Source organism: Neomonachus schauinslandi, chromosome 13 (genome assembly GCF_002201575.2).
Source record: "Neomonachus schauinslandi chromosome 13, ASM220157v2, whole genome shotgun sequence".
NCBI classification, from domain to species: domain Eukaryota; kingdom Metazoa; phylum Chordata; class Mammalia; order Carnivora; family Phocidae; genus Neomonachus; species Neomonachus schauinslandi.
The window spans coordinates 52964786-52992493 of NC_058415.1; positions in this window are offsets into that span (position 1 = coordinate 52964786).

Below are 27708 nucleotides of genomic sequence, written 5' to 3' on the forward strand. Positions count from 1 at the left end.
CTGATAAGTGGAAAAAACTTGCCTTGAATCTTTGAAATAATCTCACCACACACAACCTTCTAATCCTGATGGAGTTTTACAACAGCAAAGAAAAGGCAAATATGAGATACAGAATTTTCTTTCTATAGAAACTATGAAAAACAGTTGGAATTTGGACAGATCAAAGGATCCCAGTCAGCTCAAGAGTTTGACAAATATTTGTTATGTGCCTACCCTTTATATCATCATCATCATCAATATTATCATCATCATCATTTCAGGTGATGGAATGTAATGTGATTAAGAACTGATCCTTGTCTTCAAGGGGATCACCATTCTTGTGAGGCAGATACTCAGGTAAAGACACATTGAAAATCACATTATATGTTCTTACTAGAAATAGGAACAGTATGACATAGGAAACAGAGGAAAAGATTTATTCCAATTTGAGGACTTTTGGAAACTTTTCTGGGGATATAAAAAAAATAAATTTTGTTTTGACAGGATTTATGGAGTTAACAAAGGTAGAAAGTTGGTAAGTTCCTAGGGAGTGGTGGCAGCATGAGCAAAGTAAAAAATGTGTGAACCAGCATGGTATGTATAGGAAATTAAAGAAGTTGGTTATTGTGAGATCCAGGATTCAGAGACAGGAATTAAAGTTGGTAGATGTTAGGATATAAAAGACTTCATACGGGAAGATAATGAAATTTGATGGGAAGGAGATTCTGTAGATCGAGTGTCCAAAAAAAAAAAAAAAAACAAGTTCTACAGATAGTCTCTTTTTTGAGATCCACATCAAATAAATATTAACAATTTGAGACTTTGTGTTAGAGTCAGATTCCAGTTCTTTGATGGCAGCACCCATTCTTCTTTGCTCATGGCAGTCATCTCCTGAGATGAGAAGGCTTCTACTCAGGGCATGTGTTCTCTGTTGTGCCACTGTGGCCACTCCTCACACAAAGTTTACATACACACTTACTAGCTTTATTCTTATCCTGCCCAACTAGACATTTGACTTTGCTAGCTCTCCTCTTGATGTTGGTTATCAACATGCGAGAAAACTATTAACGTATTTTAAGTTCTGCATGATATGTTTTATTGGGGGATTTGTGGAAAGGCCAGAAGGAGAGCAAGAAATGGGCAGAACATTTAGAAGATTGTAATCATTAATGTGAACCTTAACTAAAACTTGCTTACATTTAGCACATTGCAGTCATTTGCTGGGTGTGAGGGAAAGAGAGGGGACTATGATGACAATTAGTTTTATGGATTGGTTGACTAGATTGATGATAAGACCCATAAGTAAGATAAAAAACACAAGAACAGATTTGAAGGAGAGAGAGATGTGTTCAATTTTGGATAAGCTGAGTTTGAAGTTCCTGGGGGTCAGGTGAGCAGTGACTTGTACTTATAAGACAGAAGCTCAGTGGAAGGGCCAATACTAAGAATATAATTCTAGGAGTTATTACTACAGGAGTGGTATTTGAAACATGAAAATAAGTAAAGTCTTGAAAGTGACAGTAGAGCAAGAGAAAATACTGGAAAGTGGAAAATGGGAAACAGAAAGAGAGAGGTAGATTAATACGTGAAAAAATGAAGGAGTCAGAGAATTATAGGTAAAATCAGAAAAAAGTATCAGGAGTTTGGATGGTAAGGAATATCTTTAGCTCAGAGCATTTTAGGGGATAGGAAATTTTAGGCAGTTAGTGGTTAGTAGTTCCGAAGTCATAAGATAAGAGCTGAAATGCAATCATATAGAAATTATGGTAATCTTTGCTTGAGTAATTTCAATGTAGTGATAGAGACAGAAGCCAGAAGCCAGAAGCCAGAAGCCAGAATCCAGGAGGGTGAGAAGTAAATGGAAGATGTCTAGAGTCAGTGAGAATAAACTACTTTCAAGAAGCTTGACTGATAAGAGAAAGTAAAAAAAAGAAAAGAATGATATTAAGAGTTGGATGCAAGATCTAGAAGGGGTTTACATTATGTGGAAGAGACTGGGACATGCTAATTACATACTTACAGAAATCTTTTGCATGGATTTCAAAAACTAGAAACCCGGAGTAATTCTAAATACAATAAAGGGTAACACCTTATCATTGAGGTTTTTGTTATATATAATTTTATTTTTTAATTATTTTTAAAATTATGTATTATGTATTATTATTATTGCTATCTACCATTTTTAAAATTATTTTTACCATTTTAAAAAATCTGAGAACATGCCTGGGTGGCTCAGTCAGTTAAGTGTCCAACTCTTGATTTCAGCTTAGGTCATAATCTCAGGGTTGTGAGATGGAGCCTGGCATTGGGCTCTGCACTGGGTGTAGTGCCTGCTTAAGATTGTCTTAGAGGGGAGGAGAGTGGGGAGATGGGTTAGCCTGGGGATGGGTATTAAGGAGGGCACGTACTGAATGGAGCACTGGGTGTTATACCCAAACAATGAATCATGGCACACTACATCAAAAACTCATGATGTAATGTATGGTGATTAACATAACATAATAATAATAATAAAAAAAAGATTGTTGCTCTCCCTCTCCTTCTGATCCTCCCCACCCCCCTGGCATGTGTGCCCTCTCTCTCTCTCACTAATAAATAAATAAATAATCCAAGAAATTTTGTTTGACAATTCATACCTGTTTGACAATGAACATACCACATACATTGTTTCTGCTGCAATAGCTTTAGTGATGGACAGAGAGGCCCTTGTCTTTAAAGGCAACACATTCTATTTTATGCAGCTCTAACTTTCTTCTTATTCTTCTTATGTTAATTCAAAATCTGCTTCTCATATTTCCACTTCTGGCTCTAGTTCTGCTCTTAGAAGCCAGATAGAGTAAGACTAATCTATCTTTCATAAAAAGTCCTTTAGATATTTGAAAACTAACTTGCACACTTCTTCTTTTATTCAGCTCCTTTCTAAGCTACATGGAAATTTCTACACTTAACTCTTATTTGAGATATTTTCAGGTTTCTCACTAGCTTTATATCTATTTCTTCTTCCTCTTAATTTGCTCTGGCTTATCAATATATCTAAATAATGTTGAATTGTACATAATACTCCAAGTTTGGTTTGAGCATAGCATAAAGTTGGTCTGTCTGTTTCACTGTAGGGAGATTATTTCTTTATTTAAACTTTTAAGATTTGCTAGCTATTGTAAGCAACCATCTCACACCTTAGCTCATTAGGAGATTTGCAGCCACAGATAATTTTCACATTAACTCATGCCAAGTACTTTTTCGTCCTCCATAGACTTATGTTATGTTAGTTATTTTTGAGCTTAAAAGTATAAGTGTGCATTTTCTTATCTTCACATTAGCCCGGGATTTTAGTTTCTCACTGTCATATTGAATCTTGATTTTGTCACTATATTATTTGCTCTCTACCTACTTTGTTGTCTCCTGAAAATATGATAAGTATCCTTTTATGTTCTCATCTAATGCATGGAATAAAAATGATAGGTAGGTGAGGACAAGGCCACAACTTTGTGGTGTTCCACTGGAGATTTATCCCAAGGTTGAATTCGATGTCTTACTTAACCCTATATATGTTAACTAAGGCATTTGTGAATTCACCTAACAATATTTCCCAGCTTGTATTTCAAAAACAACCTATTAACTTAGATGAACACTTTATTCAAGTGTCCAACTGTTTTGCCAAACTAGTGAAAAATTATCAAAGGAGGAAATAATGATTGTATAAGCAGACTTATTTTGGGTAAATATTCATGGGTTTCTTAGGATTCGTGATTCTTTTCAAGTAATAATAATTTATATTTATATGATGCTTGGCTTTTCTAAAGTGATTTGTCATGTACTTTTCCAGAGTGGATGCATTGTACAAAGTTCACAGGCTTTGGAATCTAGCAAATGAATTAAAATATCTGTTGTTGTTTTTTTTAAATATTTTATTTATTTATTTGAGAGAGAGAATGAGATAGAGAGAGAGAGCATGAGAAGGGGGAGGGTCAGAGGGAGAAGCAGACTCCCTGCTGAGCAGGGAGCCCGATGCGGGACTTGATCCCGGGACTCCAGGATCATGACCTGAGCCGAAGGCAGTCGCTTAACCAACTGAGCCACCCAGGCGCCCCAAAATATCTGGTTTTGATATGTGTTAGCTCCATGTCCAAGAAATATCTAAACTTTTACTATATAAGAGGGGTATAATAAATGGTTCACAAGATTATTATTAAGATTTAATGAGAATTTATATAAAGCATCCAGTCCAGGGCCTAGCCCACAGTGTGTGTATGGCACTTTAAATTTCTTAATTTTTTTTTTGTCAGTATAATTGACACACAATTTACATTAGTTTTAGGTGTACAACATAGTGATTCAACTTCTCTATATGTTATGCTATGGTGTAGCTACCATCTGTCACCATATGAGGCTATCATAATATCTTTGGCTATATTCCCTATGCTATGTCTTTTATTCCCATTATTCATTCCATAACTGAAGCCTGTATCTTCCACTCTCCTTCACCCGTTTTGTTCATCCACCCACCCTTTTCCTTCTGGCAACCATCAGTTCTCTGTTTTTACAGATCTGATTCTAATTTTTGTTTATTTGTTTATTCACTTGTTTACTTAAGATTCCACATATGAGTGATATCATATGGTATCTGTGTTTCTCAGTCTGACTTAGTTCACTTAACATAATACCCTCTAGGTCCATCCATGTTGTCACAAATGGCACAATCTCACCCTTTTTATGACTGCATGATATTCCATTATATATTTTATACACATGCACATACACACCACATCTTCCTTATACTTTTATCTATCAGTGGACATTTCAGTTGCTTCTACTTCTTGATTATTTTAAATAATGCTTCAATAAACATAGAGGTGCACATATCTTTTCAAAGTAATGTTTTCATCTTCTCTGGGTAAATATCCAGCAGTGAAATTATTGGATCATATTGCATATTAGATCTGATGGACAGAACAGATACATACAGAACATTCAATCCCAAAACAACAGAATACACATCCTTTCCAAGAGCACGTGGCACATTATCCATAATAGACCACATGTTAAACCACAAAACAAGCCTCAATAAATTTAAGAAGATTGAAGCTATACCATGCATCTTTTCTAACCACAGTGGTATGAAACTAGAAATCAATCATAAGAAAAAAACTGGAAAAAACACAAGTATGTGATGGCTAAACAATGTGATACTAATCTAACAATAGGTCAGTGAAAAAATCAAAGAAGAAATTTTAAAAAATACATGGAGACAAATGAAAATGAAAATATAATGGTCCAAAATCTTTGAGATGCAGTGAAAGCAGTTCTAAGAGGGAAATATATAGCACTACAGGCCTACCTCCAGAAACAATAAGAAGCTCAATTGAACAACCTAACCTCACACCTAAAGGAACTAGAAAAAGAATAAATAGGGCCCGAGGTGAGTAGAAAGGACACATTAAATTTTTTACTTCCAACACCAAGATACTCAGAATAACTGCACTGAGTATTCAGACTGAGTTTATGTACGTTTTAAAGATGAGTAGGAAAACTTTAGAGAGTTTTATTCATTCTTTTAAAATTTATTGAATGCTTTCTAGGTGTTTGGTACTCTTATGCATTGGATACAATAAATTATGAGATGCAGGCTTAGGTATCCTGGGAAAATAGAGAATATATACCAAACCTAGCCTTAATGGCTAGATAGTTAATTTTGAACACCAGTTGGCTAAGAGTTGACATAGTGTTTGGACAGTTAAGTGATTGTCTGTATTATAGACATTTTGTAAATATTCACAGTGAATGTCCTAAGTCCTTTTTTATGTAGGTATAGTTTATAATAAAAGCTTCTTATATTGAGCTCCAAAGAGTAATATGTTGGGGCAACAATGTGTGGCACATTAAGTGCCTAAAGACCAGGTTTAATGAATCATTAAAGATTATTTATTATCAGCATATGAAGTCTATGTAATTAGATACTTTTAAGGTATTAATGAGCCTAAAATAACTTGTTTTTTTTTTAATGGAGTAAAATATTTCCCTCCTGATTAAAAATACTCTTTGTTGATTATCCATTTTTATACCTACATAGCCTTAACTTGGTCATAAACACAGAATTAGTGCAATTACAATTAATGATGTTTGAATGTAATTCAAAAATGTCAAATATGACCTTTTTTGTAAGAATAAATTTATTCCATTCAAGTTCTATTGTCTGAGAGAATGAGTAATATTGTACAAATATGGAAAGCTGTCAGGATAGATAATAATTTAGTAGTTATATTTAATAGCACTGACAAGAAAGATAACTGAGAATATGGCTTAATATGACAAATCTGTTTTGTTTTTTGCTAACTTAATCAAAACATACAGTATTTTTCCCTTGGGAGAATTTTTACTCCCTTGAGGTGAGATCTGAAAAAAAATTCTAATACAGGACTTCCTACTTCGAGAGGAAATGCACTGAATGCTTTATATGAAGATACTCTGTGGATCTTTCAGGTGTACTTTTTAAATAATAAACCCTGAAGTAAGACATCCATCTATGCAGAGTGACTAGGTTTGTGAACCACTATATACACAGACACACAGGACATACACATACACACACACACACGTGTTACACCAGACAGAATTCTGAAAAAAAAAAGTGAACTCCAGGAAAGTGATCAAAGGCAGAAGAGAAATTGAGAATCATTAGTTCTTGAAAATTGTTATAACTTCAGGTAAGAAAAATGGGAATATTTAGCCTTTTAGCCTGGTGTTGCTCTGCTCTCTATCTACTCCCACCTTTGGTCCATGAGAATTGTTAATTTCTCAGCTTGGGGCTGGCTCCACAAACTTGCAGCTGTGCTGCCAGAGAGTGTGGACTCAATTTTTTGTAGAATGTGGAAATACAAGACTTTGCAGATAAAAGTGGTGAATAGAGTAAGAAACCAATGAAGGAGGGGGAGGAAAAGATGGTGGAGGAGTAGGAGACCTAAATTTCAACTGGTCCCAGGAACTCAGCTAGATAGGTATCAAACCATTCTGAACACCTACGAACTCAACAGGAGATCGAAGAAAAAAATAACAGCAACTCTCTGAACAGAAAAGCGACCACTTTCTGGAAGCAGGGACCCAACAAGCGGCAGATCCAAGGAGACCACCCCCCAGGAGGAGTGGTGTGGGAGTGAACCACAGGACTCTGCTGGGTTTGGAGACTCCACACAGGGTCATGTGCCAGAGATAGAAACACTTGGTCACAGGCCAGGGCTCTTCTGATTTGTTTAGTGTATATTTTTCTGGGGTCATTGTTACTCTGTTAGCATTTTGTTCTCTCATTCATCTATTCTCCTCTGGACAAAATGACAAAATGGAAAAAATCACCTCAACAAAAAGAACAAGAGGCACTACCAACTGCCAGGGACCTAATCAATACGGACATTAGTAAGATGTCGGAACTAGAGTTCAGAATGACGATTATAAACATACTAGCTGGACTTGAAAAAAGCATGGAAGATATTAGAGAAATCCTTTCTGGAGAAATAAAAGACCTAAAATCTAACCAAGTCAAAATCAAAAAGGCTATTAATGAGGTGCAATCAAAAATGGAAGCTCTAACTGCTAGGATAAATGAGGCAGAAGAGAGAATTAGTGATATAGAAGACCAAATGATGGAAAATAGAGAAGCTGAGAAAAAAAGAGATAAACAACTACTGGATCACGAGGGCAGAATTCGAGAGATAAGTGATACCATAAGATGAAACCATATTAGAATAATTGGGATCCCGGAAGAAGAAGAAAGAGAGAGAGGGGCAGAAGGTATATTGGAGCAAATTATAGCAGAGAACTCTCCTAATTTGGGGAAGGAAACAGGCATCAAAATCCAGGAGGCATAGAGAACCCCTCTCAAAATCAATAAAAATAGGTCAACACCCCAACATCTAATAGTAAAACTTATGAGTCTCAGAGACAAAGAGAAAATCCTGAAAGCAGCTCAGGAGAAAAGATCTGTAACTTACAATGGTAGAAACATTAGATTGGCAACAGACCTATCCACAGAGACCTGGCAGGCCAGAAAGGACTGGCATGATATATTCAGAGCACTAAATAAGAAAAATATGCAGCCAAAAATACTATATCCAACTAGGCTGTCACTGAAAATAGAAGGAAGTTGATAAAAAGCTTCCAGGACAAACAAAAACTAAAGGAATTTGCAGACATGAAACCATCCCTGCAAGAAATATTGAAAGGGGTCCTCTAAGCAAAGAGAGAGCCTAAAAGTAACATAGACCAGAAAGGAACACAGACAATATACAGTACCAGTCACCTTACAGGCAATACAATGGCACTAAATTCATACCTTTCAGTAGTTACCCTGAATATAAATGGGCTAAATGAGCCAATCAAAAGACACAGACTATCAGATTGGATTAAAAAACAAGACCCATTGATATGCTGTCTGCAAGAGACTCATTTTAGACCCAAAGACACCTCCAGATTGAAAGTGAAGGGGTGGAAAACCATTTACCATGCTAATGGACACCAAAAGAAAGCTGGGGTGGCAATCCTTCTATCAGACAAATTAAATTTTAAACCAAAGACTGTAATAAGAGATGAGGAAGGACACTATATCTTACTTAAAGGGTCTGTCCAACAAGAAGATCTAACAGTTGTAAATATCTATGCCCCTAACATGGGAGCAGCCAATTATATAAGGCAATTAATAACAAAAGCAAAGAAACACATTGACAACAATACAATAATAGTGGGGGACTTTAACACCCCCCTCACTGAAATGGACAGATCATCTAAGCAAAAGATCAACAAGGAAATAAAGACTTTAAATGACACACTGGTCCAAATGGACTTCACAGACATATTCAGAACATTCCATCCCAAAGCAACAGAATACACATTCTCCTCTAGTGCCCATGGAACATTCTCCAGAATAGATCACATCCTAGATCACAAATCAGATCTCAACCAGTACCAAAAGATTGGGATCATTCCCTGCATATTTTCAGACGACAATGCTTTGAAACAAGAACCAATCACAAGAGGAAAGTTGGAAAGAACTCAAATACATGGAGGTTAAGGAGCATCCTACTAAAGAATGAATGGGTCAACCAGGAAATTAAAGAAGAGTTAAAAAAAATTCATGGAAACAAATGAAAATGAAAACACAACTGTTCAAAATCTTTGGGATGCAGCAAAGGCAGTCCTAAGAGGAAAGTATATAGCAATACAAGCCTTTCTCATGAAACAAGAAAGGTCTCAAGTACACAACCTAATCCTATACCTAAAGAAGTTGGAGAAAGAACAGCAAATAAAGCCTAAACCCAGCAGGAGAAGAGAAATCATAAAGCTCAGAGTAGAAATCAATGAAATAGAAACTAAAAGAAGAGTAGAACAGATCAAGGAAACTAGGAGCTGATTCTTTGAAGGAATTAACAAGATGGATAAACCCCTGGCCAGACTTATCAAAAAGAGAAGAGAAATGACCCAAATAAATAAAATCATGAATGAAAGAGGAGAGATCACAACCAACACCAAAGAAATACAAACAATTATAAGAACATATTATGAGCAACTCTATGCCAGCCAATTAGATAATCTGGAAGAAATGGATGCATTCCTAGAGATGTATAAACTGCCAAAACTGAACCAGGAAGAAATAGAAAACCTGAACAGACCTATAACCACTAAGGAAATTGAAGCAGTCATCAAAAATCTCCCAAACAAACAAAAGCCCAGGGCCAGATGGCTTCCCAGGGGAATTCTACCAAACATTTCAAGAAGAATTAATACCTATTCTTCTGAAACTGTTCCAAAAAATAGAAATGAAAGGAGAACTTCCAAACTTGTTTTATGAGGCTACCATTACCTTGATCCCCAAACCAGAAAATATCCCATCAAAAAGGAGAATTACAGACCAATATCCTTGATGAACATGGATGCAAAAATTCTCACCAAAATACTAGCCAATAGGATCCAACAGTACATTAAAAGGATTATTCACCAAGACCAAGTGGGATTTATCCCTGGGTTGCAAGGTTGGTTCAACATCCGCAAATCAATCAACGTGATACAATAATTTAATAAAAGAAAGAACAAGAACCGTATGGTCCTCTCAATAGATGCAGAAAAAGCATTTGACAAAGTACCACATCGTTTCTTGATCAAAACTCTTCAGAGTATAGGGATAGAGGGTACATACCTCAATACCATAAAAGCCATCTATGAAAAACCCACAACGAATATCATTCTCAATGGGGAAAAATTGAGAGCTTTCCCCCTAAGGTCAGGAACACGGCAGGGATGTCCACTATCACCACTGCTATTCAACATAGTATTAGAAGTCCTAACCACAGCAATCAGACAACAAAAAGAAATCAAAGGCATCCAAATCAGCAAAGAAGAAGTCGAACTCTCAGTCTTTGCAAATGATATGATATTTTACGTGGAAAACCCGAAGGACTCCACCCCAAAACTGCTAGAACTCATACAGGAATTCAGTAAAGTGGCAGGATATAAAATCAATGCACAGAAATCAGTGGCATTCCTATACACCAACAACAAGACAGAAGAAAGAGAAATTAAGGAGTCGATCCCATTTACAATTGCATCCAAAACCATAAGATACCTAGGAATAATTCTAACCAAAGAGGCAAAGAATCTGTACTCAGAAAACTACAAAATACTCATGAAAGAAATTGAGCAAGACACAAAGAATTGGAAAAACGTTCCATGCTCATGGATTGGAAGAACCAATATTGTGAACATGTCAATGCTACCTAGAGCAATCTACACATTCAATGCAATCCCCATCAAAATACCATCCACTTTTTTCAAAGAAAGGGAACAAATAATCCTAAAATTTGTATGGAACAAGAAAAGACCCCGCATAGCCAGAGGAATGTTGAAAAAGAAAAACGAAGCTGGTGGCATCCCAATTCCGGACTTCCAGCTCTATTACAAAGCTGTCATCATCAAGACAGTATGGTACTGGCACAAAAACAGACACATAGATCAATGGAACAGAATAGAGAGCCCAGAAATGGACCCTCAACTCTATGGTCAACTCACCTTTGACAAAGCAGGGAAGAATGTCCAGTGGAAAAGACAGTCCCTTCAACCAATGGTGTTGGGAAAATTGGACAGCCACATGCAGAAGAATGAAACTGGACCATTTCCTTACACCACACACAAAAATAGACTCCAAATGGTTGAAAGACCTCAATGTGAGACAGGAGTCCTTGAAAATCCTAAAGGAGAACACAGGCAGCAACCTCTTCGACCTCAGCCGCAGCAACTTCTTTCTAGAAACATCGCTAAAGGCAAGGGAAGCAAGGGCAAAATGAACTATTGGGACCTCATCAAGATAAAAAGCTTTTGCATAGCAAAAGAAACGGTCAACAAAACAAAAGACAACCGACAGAATGGGAGAAGATATTTGCAAATGACAGAGCAGATAAAGGGCTAGTATCCAGAATCTATAAAGAACTTATCAAACTCAACACCCAAAGAACAAATGATCCAATCAAGAAATGGGCAGAAGACATGAACAGACATTTTTCCAAAGAAGACATCCAAATGGCCAACAGACACATGAAAAAGTGCTCAACACTGGGCGCCTGGGTGGCTCAGTTGTTAAGCATCTGCCTTCGGCTCAGGTCATGATCCCAGGGTCCTGGGATCGAGTCCCACATCGGGCTCCCTGCTCATCAGGAAGCCTGCTTCTCCCTCTCCCACTCCCCCTGCTTGTGTTTCCTCTCTTGCTGTCTCTCTCTCTGTGTTAAATAAACAAATAAATAAAATCTTTAAAAAAAAAAGTGCTCAACATTGCTCGTCATCAGGGAAATCCAAATCAAAACCTCAATGAGGTACTACCTCACACCAGTCAGAATGGCTAAAATTAACAAGTCAGGGAATGACAGATGTTGATGAGGATGCGGAGAAAGGGGAACCCTCCTACACTGTTGGTGGGAATGCAAGCTGGTGCAGCCACTCTGGAAAACAGTATGGAGGTTCCTCAAAAAGTTGAAAATAGAGCTACCATACTATCCAGCAATTGCACTACCGGGTATTTACCCCAAAGATACAAATGTAGGGATCCGAAGGGGTACGTGCACCCTGATGTTTATAGCAACAATGTCCACAATAGCCAAACTATGGAAAGAGCCAAGATGTACATCGACAGATGAATGAATAAAGAAGATGTGGTATATATATACAATGGATTATTATGCAGCCATCAAAAGGAATGAAATCTTACCATTTCCAATTATGTGGATGGAACTGAAGGGTATTATGCTGAGCAAAATAAGTCAATGGGAGAAAGATATGTATCATATGACCTCACTGATATGAGGAATTCTTAATCTCAGGAAACAAACTGAGGGTTGCTGGAGTGGTGGGGGGGGTTGGAGGGATGGGGTGGCTGGGTAATAGTCATTGGGGAGGGTATGTGCTATGGTGAGCGCTGTGAATTGTGTAAGTCTGTTGAATCACAGACCTGTACCTCTGAAACAAATAATACATTACATGTTAAAAAAAAAAAAAGAAGAAGATAGCAGGAAGGGAAAAATGAGAGGGGGGAATAAGAGGGGGAGAAGAAACATGAGAGACTATGGACTCCTAGAAACAAACTGAGGATTCCAGAGGGGAGGGGGGGTGATGGGTTAGCCTGGTGATGGGTATTAAAGAGGGCACGTATTGAATGGAGCACTGGGTGTTATATGCAAACAATGAATCATGGAACACTACATCAAAAACTAATGATGCAATGTATGGTGATTAACATAACATAATTTAAAAAAAAAAAAAGAAAGAAAGAAACCAATGAAGGAAAACAATATTTCTGATAGCCTAAGGTGGTGACCCTGGTTGGAATGAGTTGTGGACTAGCTAGAATTTTATCAAGAGATTCTGAAAATAGGGGCGCCTGGGTGGCTCAGATGGTTAAGCGTCTGCCTTCGGCTCAGGTCATGATCCAGGGTCCTGGGATCGAGTCCCGCATTGGGCTCCCTGCTCCTTGGGAGCCTGCTTCTCCCTCTGCTTCTCTCTCTCTCTCTCTCTCTGTCTCTCATGAATAAATAAATAAAATCTTTAAAAAAAAAGAGAGATTCTGAAAATAGGAGGGAAATAGAATAGTCTCTAGGTAAACTCTCTATGAATCCCTGACTTTCTGGGAAACTATACACGTGGGAGAGTCAAGTGGGAAGGGAATATAAGAGTTTTGAGAACTGCCTGATCTTTAACTGTGCTCACCAAACCATATTGATTGATTATCAGAGAGAAGTTCAAGATTCTTGAGCACAACATCTGCCAAAAATCATTGGTTGGCTATTAAGCCATGGAGATATAACAGTGACTCTTAAGAAATTACCAATAAAAATTACAAATAAAAAACCCTGTAGAATCCTATGGAAAAGAAGAAAGAGGAAATGTTGACATCCTGCCTCTTCAGATTTACTATCTATGTGACTTGTGCTTGGTAAGATGCAGATAATTGTGGCAACTACCTTGAAGGAATGTAGACTAAATTTATGAGTTAATACAGTTAAAGTAATTATGAGTTAATACAGACTAAAATACAGTAAGGTCTGATGCATAGTAGTTTTTCTATCATTTCTATAGAAAGAAGTGTGCTTTTGTGAAAACAAACAAAAGCAAAACTCTCGAGAGCAGTAGCTTTCATTCGGATTAAGAGACAACAGCAACAACAACAAAAACAGGAGAAGCAAATTTACACAATACAAATGTTCTAAACTTAACTTGCTAGTTTTAGATCTTGTGAGTTTTACTACTCATGGATTTAGGGTACCATTATTCATTCATTCAACAACGATGTACTACTATGTGTCAGATACCATACAAGTTGCTGGAAGTAGAATGATGACTAATGTGGGAATTATCAAAATAATGATACTGTTAAGTCAGATATTTCAAACATATTATAACTGTTTCATGTGAAGCAGTGTCTCACTTTTAGTCATCTGGCAAGATAGCTTAATGGTTAGAGTAATCTTTCCTGTTAATCTGTACTATCACTCTGGTAATTGGTGACTAAATCCAATAGTCAAATATTGACCTGAGAATTAGGCTAATATTAAATGTAGTATTGCATGTGCCTTCAAATTATTTTAAAGTCAATGTGGCTAATAAATAGAAATGTCTACCAGAGTTGTTCTAATTTCTTTGGATTTGCTATGACTTATTTTGTTCCATGGATTCAAGTGTTACTTCAGAGAGCATTGAATTATTCGGACATGACTTTTAAGTTGAGCACTTACTGAGAACATAATACCAGAGGGGAATCCATTGTGGTTTTCTTGGGGAGTGGTACTCATAATTCCTTCTGACTTTTCTTCAATCACTAGATGAATAATTAATACATTTCTGGTTTGACTTCTGAAGTCTTATATATAAGGAATGATCAGACCAGAGGTTGCAGTTTCTGTTGATAATAACTCATAATATCTTTGTTTCTGTCCAGTTCTCCCTTGACCTTTAGACTTATAGTTACTGGACTACTTGACATTTCCAAATGGATGCTTCATAGAAACATCAAACAATATATTCCAAAAGGAACTCCTGATTTCATCTAACAAACTTGATCCTCTTCTGGAATTTCCTCATTTAAGTAATTGTTAAAAGCATCCACCAAGATACTCAAACTGGAAACTTTAGTGACTTCCTTAATCTCCCAAATGAATCAAGCTATAGTTCCTATTGTTTCTGCCTTCTCAATATGTCTTATGCTCATTCATTTTTCTCTATTTACTCTATGACTATTTGAATTCAAACTACTTAAATTATATCTTAGAACCTTCCTCCTAACTGGTCTCATCTTTAAATCCCACCCTCATCTAAATCCTTTTTAAAACATAGTAGTCAGAGTCATCATTTTGGATTATGAATTAGACAATGTTATTCCCCTTTAAAAACAAATAAAAAACTTCCATATCTTCCAGTTGCAGATAAAAATTCCTTACCATGGCCTATTAGATTGTACACAATCTGGCCCCTGTACACTTTTTTTTTTAAGATTTATTTATTTATTTTAGGGAGAGAGAGAGAGCACAGAGGGGAAGGGCAGAGGGAGAGGGAGAGAGAATCTTAAGCAGACCTCCACGCTGAGCGTGGAGCCCAATGCAGGCTCGATCTCATAACCCTAAGGTCACAACCTGAGCCAAAATCAAGAGTCGGACACCCCACTGACTGAGACACCCAGGCACTCCTCCCCCCACATCCACCTTTAAAATAATTCTTTCTCCTCTTTCTTCCATGTGTGTTCTGGTCACCGTGGCCTTCTTTTAGTATCTCATTTTTGTCAGTTCCTTTCTCATCTCAATGCTTGGCTTATAGTTTTATTTCTTTCTGAAAAAAATCTTTATTCTATGAATCTCAGTTTAAAATTTATCCTACAAAAACCTTTTCCAGACCATGATAAGTGGCATAACCACTCTTTATTATCTTATATTATTCTACCCTCAGGTATCATTTAAGTACCGCACGTGTTAATATGCATTATTTATACTCATCTATATTGATATATTACAAGTTGCAATATAATTGCTTTTGGGAGAAGGGCCAAAAAAGCATATTTAGCACCTATTTCTTCATAATTCCTAGGGATTATACCTCTCCAATGAACAAAGCAATCCCACACAAAAAAAATGTACCTCACTAGGGAATATATATTCATAATGCATAAATGAACACAAATAATTTGATTAAACAATATTTAAGTCATGCCCCATAGATAGTAGCTGTAGGCTAAGCACTCAGAAATGTGACAATTAACTTCCCAAGCCTGTGTCTGTGGAACAGTGCCCCACACTGATGAACACAATACATTGGGTATTCAACCTCTCCAAATACAAGGCTCACTTCAGAATTGAACCTCTGGTGCAGGATATTTCAGAAAAAAAGATCAACACATGAATAATTAATACATTTCAGATTTGACTTTTGAGGTCTTATCTACAAGGAATGGTCAGAACAGAGTTTGCCATTTCTGTTGATAGTAATAACTCATAATATCTTTGTTTCTGTACAGTTCTCCCTTGTCCTTTGTTTGAAAATATTTGAAAATTCTGAACTTGTGGAGAAATTACATTTTTAAATAATGGCGTAGAGATGGAAAAAAAGTAACATATATCTTAATTTACTTTATGTATCTAGTCATTTTATTAGATTCAAAGTATAAAAGTTATATCTGATATACTTGATTTACTCATGAAATTAAAATGGTTGGCATATTAAATTTAAAAGAATAGTTTGTTTAGACTTTGCTATTGGAATTACTTTTAGATGTGTTTAATTGTTACAAACGGCACTGCAAGCTGCTGATCTTAAGAAATTGAACATTTTTTTAGTTTTTACCTATTTACCTGAAGTAAACAACCAAGAAATTATGAAACCATCAATATTATAATTAACCAAATAAAGTCATCATGTTTTGTGGACATAGTATTTACCATGTTGTTAAACAGATGTAGAGATACACAATTTTATAAAGAGAGCTAAGATGTAAAAGAGTTTGTAAATATATATTTATCCCTTGGTCTGGCCAGACGAATCAAGAATGAAACAAGGATCTGAAACTTGTAACATGAGCATGAAGTAGGAGGTAATTAGCCTCAGATGGTGAGAGGAATTCTGGAGGTAGGAAGGACAGAGCCCAGCTAGGAGATCAGAACAGACACAGTTCACTGTAGAGGTAAAAGGTGATGGGGAAGGTGATGCAGGTGATGTAAAGGTGATTACATACCATAAGCCCAGCACTGAGCTAGACAGTTTAAGGGTAAGTTACTTTACTGTTTGCAACAATTTTTTAATGTAAATATTAACTTTCCTTAATTTACACATAAGACACCTAAAGCTCGGTAAGTTCAACTTATTTGCTCAAGTTCACACACACACACACACACACAGATATGTGTGGGACTAAAACCAAGCCCTTTACATCAGCTAAGCCAACAACAGGGCTCTTTCCAGAAAAGGGAGCCAAGAAATAAGACTACATCCAACCAGCACGTGGAGAGTTAACCACCACCTTTATGTACAAGGCACACCTGGTAAATAAGAAAAGCAAAGTCTTATCCCCACAGAGTGTACAATCTAGTAGTGGATATAGAAAATGAAAAACAAATATAGCAGTTAATATATGACATAAATAGTATGTAGTTATAGGGGCCTTGACGAGAACTCTGTCAAAGTAGATAGAATGTGACAGGTGGTAGAAAATGGCCATCTTAATAAAATAGCTAGGAATGGCTCTCTGAAGAGCAAATATTTGACCAGAGACACAAACGAAGTAAGAAAGGGAAGACCTGGGACAATGGTGTTCTGGACAGCCAAGCTGCTAGTGCCATGAGAGATGTGTGAAGGGTTGTGTTTGAGGTATGTTTGAGGGACGTTAGGAACAGTGTGGTTAGAAGTGAATGAGGGAGGCAGACAGGTCTGAAGATAAGTTTAGAGACAAAGGAAGGAGCTGGTTTATCTAAGTTTCCACAAGCTGTGGTGAGGAGTTTGTCTTTTATTTTATATGGTAGGAAGCTTTTGGATTTTGAGCAGGAGGTGTCAGGAGCTGACTTAAATCAAGCAGGCAAACCAGTTAGGAGGCTATGACTTAGGTCCAGGAGAGACGGTAGTGGCTTGGAATGGGATAGTAGGTGTGCATATGGTGACAAGTAGTCATATCTCAGATGCATTTTGATGTTATAGACATCCTATGGCTGTAATAGGAGCAAAGAGAGAGAATAGAACAGGCTTTCCCAGAATTCCATCAGCTATGTTGTTGCTGCTCTAGTTGGCTGTGATTTCACCTCTATCACCCTCAAAGGTTCAAAAGATACTATAAAGGAATCATGCAACTTCGGGATATCCCCATTTTCCAAGCACCAATGTTCTCATTGAAAATACCCTTAGCCATAATGTTAATTACCTTCAGTATATGAATGATCACTATTAGGGGCTTCTGTTTCATAGTTTTCTCATTTTGATCTCAGTATAAGTTTCACAAAACTGAAGGTTTTTTACACAGTCTTCTCTTGTCTTTAAAATTATTTAGTTTATTTCTTGGAGAGATGGAATTTCCACATAGTGGAATGAGGTTTGTCCTTGCTCTTATGCTTTTTTGTTTTGTTTTGTTTTTGCTTTCATTTTCTGGGGAGGAATCCAGTGCTCCCTCTTGTGTGGTTCTTGGGGTTGTTGTGGGAAGAGGATAACTAGTATTCTTGGGACTTTCCCAAATGCTAAGTTTGGGACAAAGCATCTTGTTCACAGCATTTCACATCAACTTAGAATAACCCTGACAAATCTGTGTTGTTTCATTCATAGAGGAAGACACTGAGGCTGAGAACTTAAATATCCTGATCAGCTTTACACCAGTGAGCAGTGGAGTCTGGAGCTGAAACTTTCCCTATAATACCCCTCTAACTGCAAAGCACAAATTCTTTTTGTTGCAGATGCTTGGCAGATCCCAGACTGAATTCCTGGAGCAACCCCTCAAGGAATGCCTTTTTCCCTCCAGCACTTTAAAGTTTCTTTCTGACATCCAGGCTAACTGTGCTGCTTATTTTATAATCCAGTCAAATGCAGCCGCAGTTTTATATTTCTGCCTTTGAATCACAGATCCAAGAAACTGGCAGCAGCATAAATTCCTCAGTGTAAAAGAATTGTAATGATCTGACTTTGTCGATGGGTTGACACCAAATGCTTTTAGTCACATAAGACTTTTTCATTTTTTTTTGTTAGAAATAAAAATAGTTGTAGAGGAGTGAATTGAGGAGGAATATAAGAAAAGATTTAACTGAGAATGTTATTATTTTTTGAGAAAATTATTTTTAGAAAAGATTTATAATAAAAGTGTAACTTTCCATTCCTAGATCCAACTACCAAAAAAAACCCCCAAAACCTATTATTCCTATCACGTCCCTCTTCTCTCCTCAAGCCTGCTCTAAAATAGCATTCATAACCTGCTCCAAGTTGTGTTGTTTTGAACCTCCTAAGAAAGAGAGAAGCAAGAATTTTCTCACTTAGTGATAGCTTGGCCATACTCAAGGATAATCCAATTAAGGGGAAATGGTTTTATTAACCTATTTTCATCCTAATTCTTAGTTTTTCTAATTCATATAAACCCATGAGTATTTTCCTCCAACTATAAAAAGAAATATCAAATTTTACATAATGTTTACAACCTAAGAAAATCACTCAGTTCAGTTCAATAGTGAGCACTTAATATGGGCTTTGGCGGAGGAATTACTCTTGAGGAATTTATAGTCTATTGAAGAACAAGCATATTAAAAAGAAAAAAATTATGTCTTGAGGTACAAATGCTATGAGACTCCCAAGTTGCTAATTTTCTTAACTTGAAAATTCAAAATAAGACTTACTGGTGAGAATAACTAAAGTTGTTCAGGTGAATATTTATATTCACCTGAAAGATCAGATTTCTGACCTAGGAAACTGCTTGAAATACGCAATCTAGGGGCAATCTAGGGTGTGAGTATTGTTAGTATTCTGCTTCCTACTATCTCCTCCCAACCTCTAAGTGAGTGGGGCCCACTGAGGATTATCTTCTTGCCACCAATAAAGTGAGACAATGTGGTAAAGTAAGGCTAGTCGGCACTCTGCTTTTCTTTCTTAACCATGGTATGTGTATGTGTATGAGAGTGGGGAACCATCCAGAAGCTGAGTTTCCACTCCCCTTGTACAGCAACAAAGCAGTATGAGTCAGTCCTCTGCCTACTTCCTCCTTGGTGGCAGAAAGACCTAGAGTTGGAGTTGAGTTTACATGCCCCTTGGTAACAATGAGGCAATTGGAGTCAATGTCCTAGAGGACAGAATTAGTGGACTGATGGACCAATAGAATTTACCCATTCTGAAGAGAGAGAGAGAGAGAATAGATTGAAAAAAAAAAGAGAGAGAGAGAGAGCGAGCGCGAGAGTACCAGAGACCTATGGGACAATAATCAGAGACCCAGCATTAATTTCAATGGAGCCTCAGAAGGAGAGGAGAGAGAAATTGGGACTGAAAATGTATTAAAAAAATAATGGCTTTCCAAATGTGATAAAAACAACATAACACAGATTCAAGAAGGTAGGTGAATCTTAGAATAAATCCAAAGAAATCCACACCAAGAAACAACACAATTAAACACCTCAAAACTAAAAGCAGAGAAAAAAATCATGAAAGCTACCAGAGAGAAACAACATTGTAATGAAGAGTCTGACTCAAGTTTTGTTTTTTGTTTTTTTGTTTTTTTTTTTAGAGTGGGGGAGGGGCAGAGAGAGAGGGAGAGAGAGAATATTAAGCAGGCTTCATGCCAGTGAGGAGCCCAACACGGGGCTCAATCTCATGACCCTGAGATCATTACCTGAGCCAAAATCAAGAGTTGGATGCTTAACTAACTGAGCCACCCGGGTGTCCCTAGTCTGATTCAAGTTTTGACATTTGACTCTGACAACTTTCAACCTCACCACTTCTCTTGCCCTTCTGCCCCATATACATGAGAGCCATGTGATAAGAAAGCCTGATGTTCCCTGCTTGGGTACAAGCGGGAAGTTAAAATCAGCCAAGATCTGGCCTGTGCGCAGGAGCCACCACCTCAGTTGACATCTGTAACCCCAATAAAATCCAAGCCATTCTCCATTTCCTGCTACCTCAAGTGATATTTGGACTTGCTTGGGAATCTGCTATGATCTTCCCCGGAAATATCATTATGAGAGGAGTAAAAGTTTTCTTACTTTCTTAGTGCATGTTTGTCACCATCAGTCTTCAAATCTACACTAAATTTTGGGTGGGGTTTCCATCTCATTTCTGTCATGGCTACAATAGATATATTACATGTAGGGGGGCAATATTTGGATTGACTGAATCAGATTTCTCATCTAAAATCAAAGCGGCCAGAAGAAATGGGCACATTTTTTAAGTACTAAAAGACATGTCAATGATGAATTCTATTTATGGTGAACTTAGATGTAAAAACCCTCAATAAAATATTAGCAAATCGAATCTACCAATGAATAAAAATAATCATGGACCTACTCAAATGAAATTTATTCTGCATATGCAAGTCTGCTTCAACATTGAAATATCAATTAATGCAATCCACTATACCAACACACTAAGTAAGAAAAATAACATGATCCTATCAACTAATTCAGAAATAATATTTGACAATATACAACACCTATTCATGAGAAAAACTTATAGCCAACTAAGAATGGGGTGGAGGGAGGGAATTCCCCTGCTTGATAAAGAGCATCTACCAAAAACCTACAGCTAATAAAATCCTTAACTGAGAAAGGCTGAATACTTTTCACCTAAGATCAGGACCAGGACAAATATGTCCACTCTCAGCGCTCTTACCCAACAACTGCTGGAAGCTGTTGTCAGTACAATAAGGCAAGGCAAGGAAATAACAGGTATACTGATTAGAAATAAATTTTACCTATTTGTAGATAAAATGATTATCTACATAGAAAACCTCAAAAAGACCTACAAAAATCCTGTAACTACTAAGCAAGTTGAGTATGATTGCAAGATACAAGGTCACCAAGGAGAAATCAATAGCATATTGACAAGTAGAAGTCAAAATGGAAAGAAAAGTACAATTGCTCAAAATAAAATGAAATACTTAGGTATAAATGGAACAACACATGTACAGAATCTGCATGCTTAAAACTACAAAATACTGATGAAATAAGTCAAAGATCCACATAAATGGAGAGTGATACCATGCTCATGGTTTGGAAAGCTCAACATAATAAAGATGTCAATTCTCCCCAAACTGATACACAGGTTTAAAAAAAATTCTATCAGGGCACCTGGGTGGCTCAGATGGTTAAGCATCTGCCTTCGGCTCAGGTCATGATCCCAGGGTCCTGGGATCGAGTCCCGCATCGGGCTCCCTGCTCCTTGGGAGCCTGCTTCTCCCTCTGCCTCTCTCTCTCTCTGTCTCTCATGAATAAATAAATAAAATCTTTAAAAAAAAATTTCTATCAAAATCCTGTCAAGATTTGTTGTTAATGTAGGCAAGACAGTTTTTATGAAAAAGAAAAAAATATAATAATGTATTTTGAAAAAGAAGAATAAATTTGTAACCAATCTTAAGGCTTTTTATATAGCTACTTTCACCAAGACTGTATGATACTGATGGAGAAATTGACACATCAATGACACAGAACAGAAGCCCAGAAAATAAATTCACACAAATGTGCCCAACTAATTTTTGAAAAAGGCACAAGAGCAATTCATTGGAGAAAGGAAAGACTTTTAGCATGTTGTGCTGAAGCAAGAGGACATCTGTAACAACAAGGAAGAATGAATCTGGACCTATGTGTTATATGTTATACAAAAATTAATTGAAATGATTCATGGACTTAAGTGCAAAGTGTGAAACTAAAACTTTTAGTAAAAAACCAGAAGATCTTCGGGATCTAAGCAAAGAGTTCTTAGACTTGACACCAGAAGTTAATCCAAAAGAAGAAAAATATCAATTTTATTTCATCAAAATTATACACATTGGCTTAGCAAAAATTTCCATTGAGAGAATGAAAAGATGATCTACAGATGGGGGAAAATATTTGCAAGCTAGTTATCCAAACAAAGGACTAGTATGTAGAATATATAAAGAAATTTCAAAGCTCAAGAGTAAACAAAAAATCGATGTAATTATAAAATGAGCAAAAGACATTAAGAAACATCACTAAAGAGGACATACAGAGGGCAGATAAGCCCATGAAGAGATGTTCGACATCATTAGCAATTAGGGAAATGCAAATTAAACCCTAATGAATATCATTACACACTCATCTGTGGAGAAACTGGATCACTTACACATTGCTGGTGGAAATGTCAAATGATAACGTCATTCTGGGAAAGCAGTTTGGCATTTTATTTTATTTTTTTCTAATTAAAAAAATAGATTTCATTTTTTAGTGCACTTTTAGGTTCACAGCACAGTTGAGAAGGTACCGAGATTTCCCATTTACTCTTGGCCCCAACACATGTGTAGCCTTTCCCATTATAAACATCTTCCACCTGAGTGGTACATTGGTTATAATTAATAAACCTACATTGACACATCATTATCACCCAGATCACCCAGAGTGCACAATTTGCACTAGGCTTCACTCTTGATATTGTACATTCTGAGTTTGGACAAATGTATAATGACACATAGCTGCCATTATAGTATAATGAGTGCAGTATAGCTTCACTGCCATAAAAGTCCTTGGGGCTATATCTACTTATCCCTCCCTCACCTCAACTTCTGGCAATGACTCATAATTTTATTGTCTCCATAGATTTACTTTTCCAGAATACCGTATAGTTGGAGTCATACAGTGTGCAGTCTTTACAGATTGCCTTCTTTCACTTCATTATATGTGTTTAAGTTTCCTCCATATCTTTTCCTGACTTGATAGCTGCTTTTTGTTGTTGTTGTTGCATTTTGTTTTTTAGATTTCTTTTTTCTTTTTGTTTTTGTTTTTCAAATTTTTCTTTAAATTCTAATGAGTTAACATATAGAATAATATTGGTTTCAGGAGTAGAGTTTAAGGATTCATCACTTACATATAATACCCAGTGCTCAACACAAGTGCCGTCCTTAATCCCCATCACCCATTTAACCCATCCCCCACCCACCTCTCCTCCACAATCCTGTTTGTTCTCTATAGTTAAGAGACTCTTATGCTTCGCTTTCCTCTCTTTTTCCCCCCTTCCTCTATGTTCATCTGTTTTGTTTCTTAAATTCCATGTATGAGTGAATTCATAGGGTATTTGTCTTTCTCTGACTGACTTATTTCACTTAGCATAATACTCTCTAGCTCCATCCAAGTCATTGCAAATGGCCAGATTTCATTTTTTTTATGGCAGAGTAATATTCCATTGGATATTTATACATACCTCTTCTTTATCCATTCATCAGTCAATGGACACTTCAGGCTGTTTCCATAATTTGGCTATTGTAGATAATGTTGCTATAAACATTGGGGTGCCTGTATCCCTTTGAATTAGTGTTTTTGTATTCTTTGGGTAAATACCTATTTGTGCATTGCTGGATCTTAGGGTAGTTCTACTTTAAACTCTTTGAGGAAACTCCATACTGTTTTCCACAGTGGCTGTACCAGTTTGCATTCCCACCAACAGTGTAAGAGTGTTCCCCTTTCTCCACATCCTCACCAGCACCTGTTTCTTGTATTATTGATTTTAGCCACTCTGACAGGTGTCATGTGATATCTCATTGTTGTTTTGATTTGTACTTCCCTGATGATCAGTGATGTTGAGCATCTTTTCATGTGTTTGTTGGCCATCTGTATGTCTCTTTTGGAAAAATGTCTATTCATGTCTTCTGCCCATTTTTGGATTGGCTTATTTGCTTTTTGGTGTTGAGTTGTATAAGTTCTTTATAGATTCGGGATACTAATCTGTTATCAGCTATGTCATTTGCAAATATCTTCTCCCACTCTGTAAGTTTGCCTTTTAGTTTTGTTGATTGTTTTCTTCACTATGCAGAAGCTTTTGATTTCAATGACATCCCAATAGTTTATTTTTGCTTTTGTTTTCTTTGCCTCAGGAGGTATATCTAGAAAGAAGTTGCTATGGCCAACATCAAAGAAGTAACTGCCTGTGTCCTCCTCTTAGATTTTTATGGTGTCAGGTCTCACATTTAGGTCTCTAATTCATTTTGAATTTGTTTTTGTGTATGGTATAAGAAAGTGGCCCAGTTTCATTCTTTTGCATGTTGCCATCTGGTGTTCCCAACACCATTTGTTAAAGAGACTTTTTCCCATTGGATATTCTTTCCTGCTTTGTTAAAGATTAATTGACTCTATAGTTGTGGGTTCATTTCTGGGTTTTCTATTCTGTTCTATTGATCTATGTGTCTATTTTTGTGCCAATACCATACTGTTTTGATCACTAAAGTTTTGTAATACAGCTTGAAGTCAGGAATTGTGATGCCTCCAGCTTTGCTTTTCTTTTTCAAGATTGCTTTGGCTATTTGGAGTCTTTTGTGATTCCATACAAATTTTAGGATTGTTTGTTCTAACTCTGTGAAAAATGCTAGTGGTATTTTGATAGAGATTGCATTAAATGTGTAGATTGCTTAAGGTAGTATAGACATTTTAGCAGTATTTGTTCTTCCAATCTGTGAGAATTAAATGTCTTCCCATTTCTTTGTGTCCTCTTCAATTTCTCCCATCAGTGTTATATTTTTCAGAGTACAGGTCTTTCACCACTTTGGTTAGGTTTATTTATGGGTATTTTATTATTTCTGGTGCAATTATAAATGGGGTTGATTCCTTAATTTCTCTTTTTGCTGCTTTATTATTGGTATATAGAAATGAAACACATTTCTGTACATTGATTTTGTATCCTGCAACCTTACTGAATTCATGTATCAGTTTTAGCACATTTTGGGTGGAGTTCTTCAGGTTTTCTATATAGACTATAATGTCATCTGCAATTAGTGAAAGTTATACTTCTTCTTTACTGATTTGGATGCATTCTATTTTTGTTGTCTGATTGCTGTGGCTAGGACTTCTAGTACTATGTTAAACAACAATGGTGACAGTCCACATTCCTGTCTTGTTCCTGACTATAGAGAAAAATCTCAGTTTTTCCCCATTGAAGATCATATTAGCTGTGGGTTTTTCACAGATGACCTTTATTATGTTGAGGTATGTTCCTTCTAAATCTACTTTTTGAGGGTTCCTATCACGAGTGGATGTTGTCCTTTGTCGAATGCTTTTTCTGCATCTGGTTGTCTATTTCCTTCCCTAGATTAGGGAATTTTTCTAGCTATTATTTCCTCAAATAAATCTCCTACCACCTTTTCTCTCTCTCTTCTTCTGGGACTTCTATGATACAAATGCTAATACATTTGATGGGGTCACTGAGCTTCCTAAGTCTATTCTCATGTTCCATAATCTTTGTTTCTTTTGTTCAGTTTCATTATTTTCCATTATTTTGTCTTCTATATCACTAATGTGTTCCTTTGCTTCTTCCCACCTCCTGTTCATTGATGCAAGCCTTTTTCCAGTCTCATTTATTGCATTCTCATTTCTGACTGAAACTTTTTTAACTCTTTTATCTCTGTGGTAAGGGTCTCACTGTTGTCTTCTATGCTTTTCTCAAGCCCAGTGAGTATCCTTATGATTGCTGCTTTAAATTCTCCATCAGGAATATGGTGCTTCAGGGAATATCTCTGGTGTGTGCTGTGTGCACTCTGTTGTGTTTTGCTGCTCTATCCTTCAGGCAAGTCATCAGCAGAAACTCTCCTTGCCTGCTTTGGGCAGTGTTTGGTCCCTCACCTGAATGTGGTGAATTATTAACTAAGTGTGTTTGTGAAATGAGACCTGACACCACTTCCACTAGAACGAAGCTCCTGTAGAACTTTGGCTGGGAGAGGTGGTGTGGGTAGGGGTTTGTGTTGGTCTTCTGGGGGAGGGGACTGCCATTCTGGGACTGAGGCAAGCTTGACTGAGAAGGGCAGTTTCACCAGATAATAGGGAGGTGGGGCTTGTGTAAGCAAGTTAGCTAGCCAGGGTCAGCACTGTGCTGCTTCCTGCAGGTGGCTCTGTATTTATGTTGAAATAAAGGGGAGGGAAATGGCATCTGCCAGCTCCTTTGTACTTTGCCTCTCAGGGATGTGCTCTGAGAGGAGTGAAGAATCTCCCCACTGTTGTTTCTCAGGCATTCTTCAGATTGCTGCTTCCACACTGTCTGCCCCCAGATTGTTTGCCTGCCTTCTCTCCAGAAGTAGTGCAGTGTCCTCCAGGCTCTATCCCAGCCAAGCCCACTGACCTTTAAAACTCCAGACTTTAAGCCCCTTTGGTTGCAAGAACTCATGAAATTCAGCCCCCCGCCCCTTTTTTTCAAGCCAATGGCTTTGGAGAAACATTCTCCTTGTGCATTTCTCGTGTGTTCCTCTCTCTCTCACCTTTCTCCATGACCATGTCTCCCTCCCCTCCACAGCACCAGGGATCTGTTTCCCTAAACCTCTAAACCTACCTTCTTTCATGTGACCTCATCTCTCCCTTTAGTTGTGGAGTTTGTTCTGTCAGTTATCAGATCAACTTCTGGGGTATTTAGGATGATTTGATAGTTATCTATTTGTGTTTGTGGGATGAAGTGAGCCTAGGGTCCTCCTACTCCACTGCCATCTTCCCCGTAAGAGTATGTTTAATTTTGTAAGAAACCACCAAACTGCCTTCCATATTCACTATACCATTTTTGTAGTACCACCAGTAATGTCTGAGATTTACTGTTGCTACACATACTTGTTAGCATTAGTGTTGTCAGTATTCCAGATATTGGCCATTCTTGTATAATCTCATTGCTACTTTAATTTGCATTTCCCTAATGACATATTATTGTAGAGAATATTTTTCTATGCTTATTTGCCATCTGTAAATCTTCTTTGGTGAGGTGTCTGTTAAAGTCTTTGGCCTACTTTTTAATCAGGTTGTTTGTTTTCTTATTACTGAGTTTTAAGAGTTTATTGTATATTTTGGGTAAAAGTCCTTTATCAGATGTGTCTTTTGCAAATATGTTCTCCCAGTCTGTGGCTTATCTTTTCATTCTCTTGACCCTTGTCTTTCACAGAGTAGGAGTTTTTAATTTTAATGAAGTCCAGCCCAGCAATTCTTTCTTTTATGGATTGTGCCTTTGGTGTTATATCTAAAAAGTCATCACCAAACCCAAGGTCATTTAGATTTTCTTATGTTACTCTAGGAGTTGTATAAT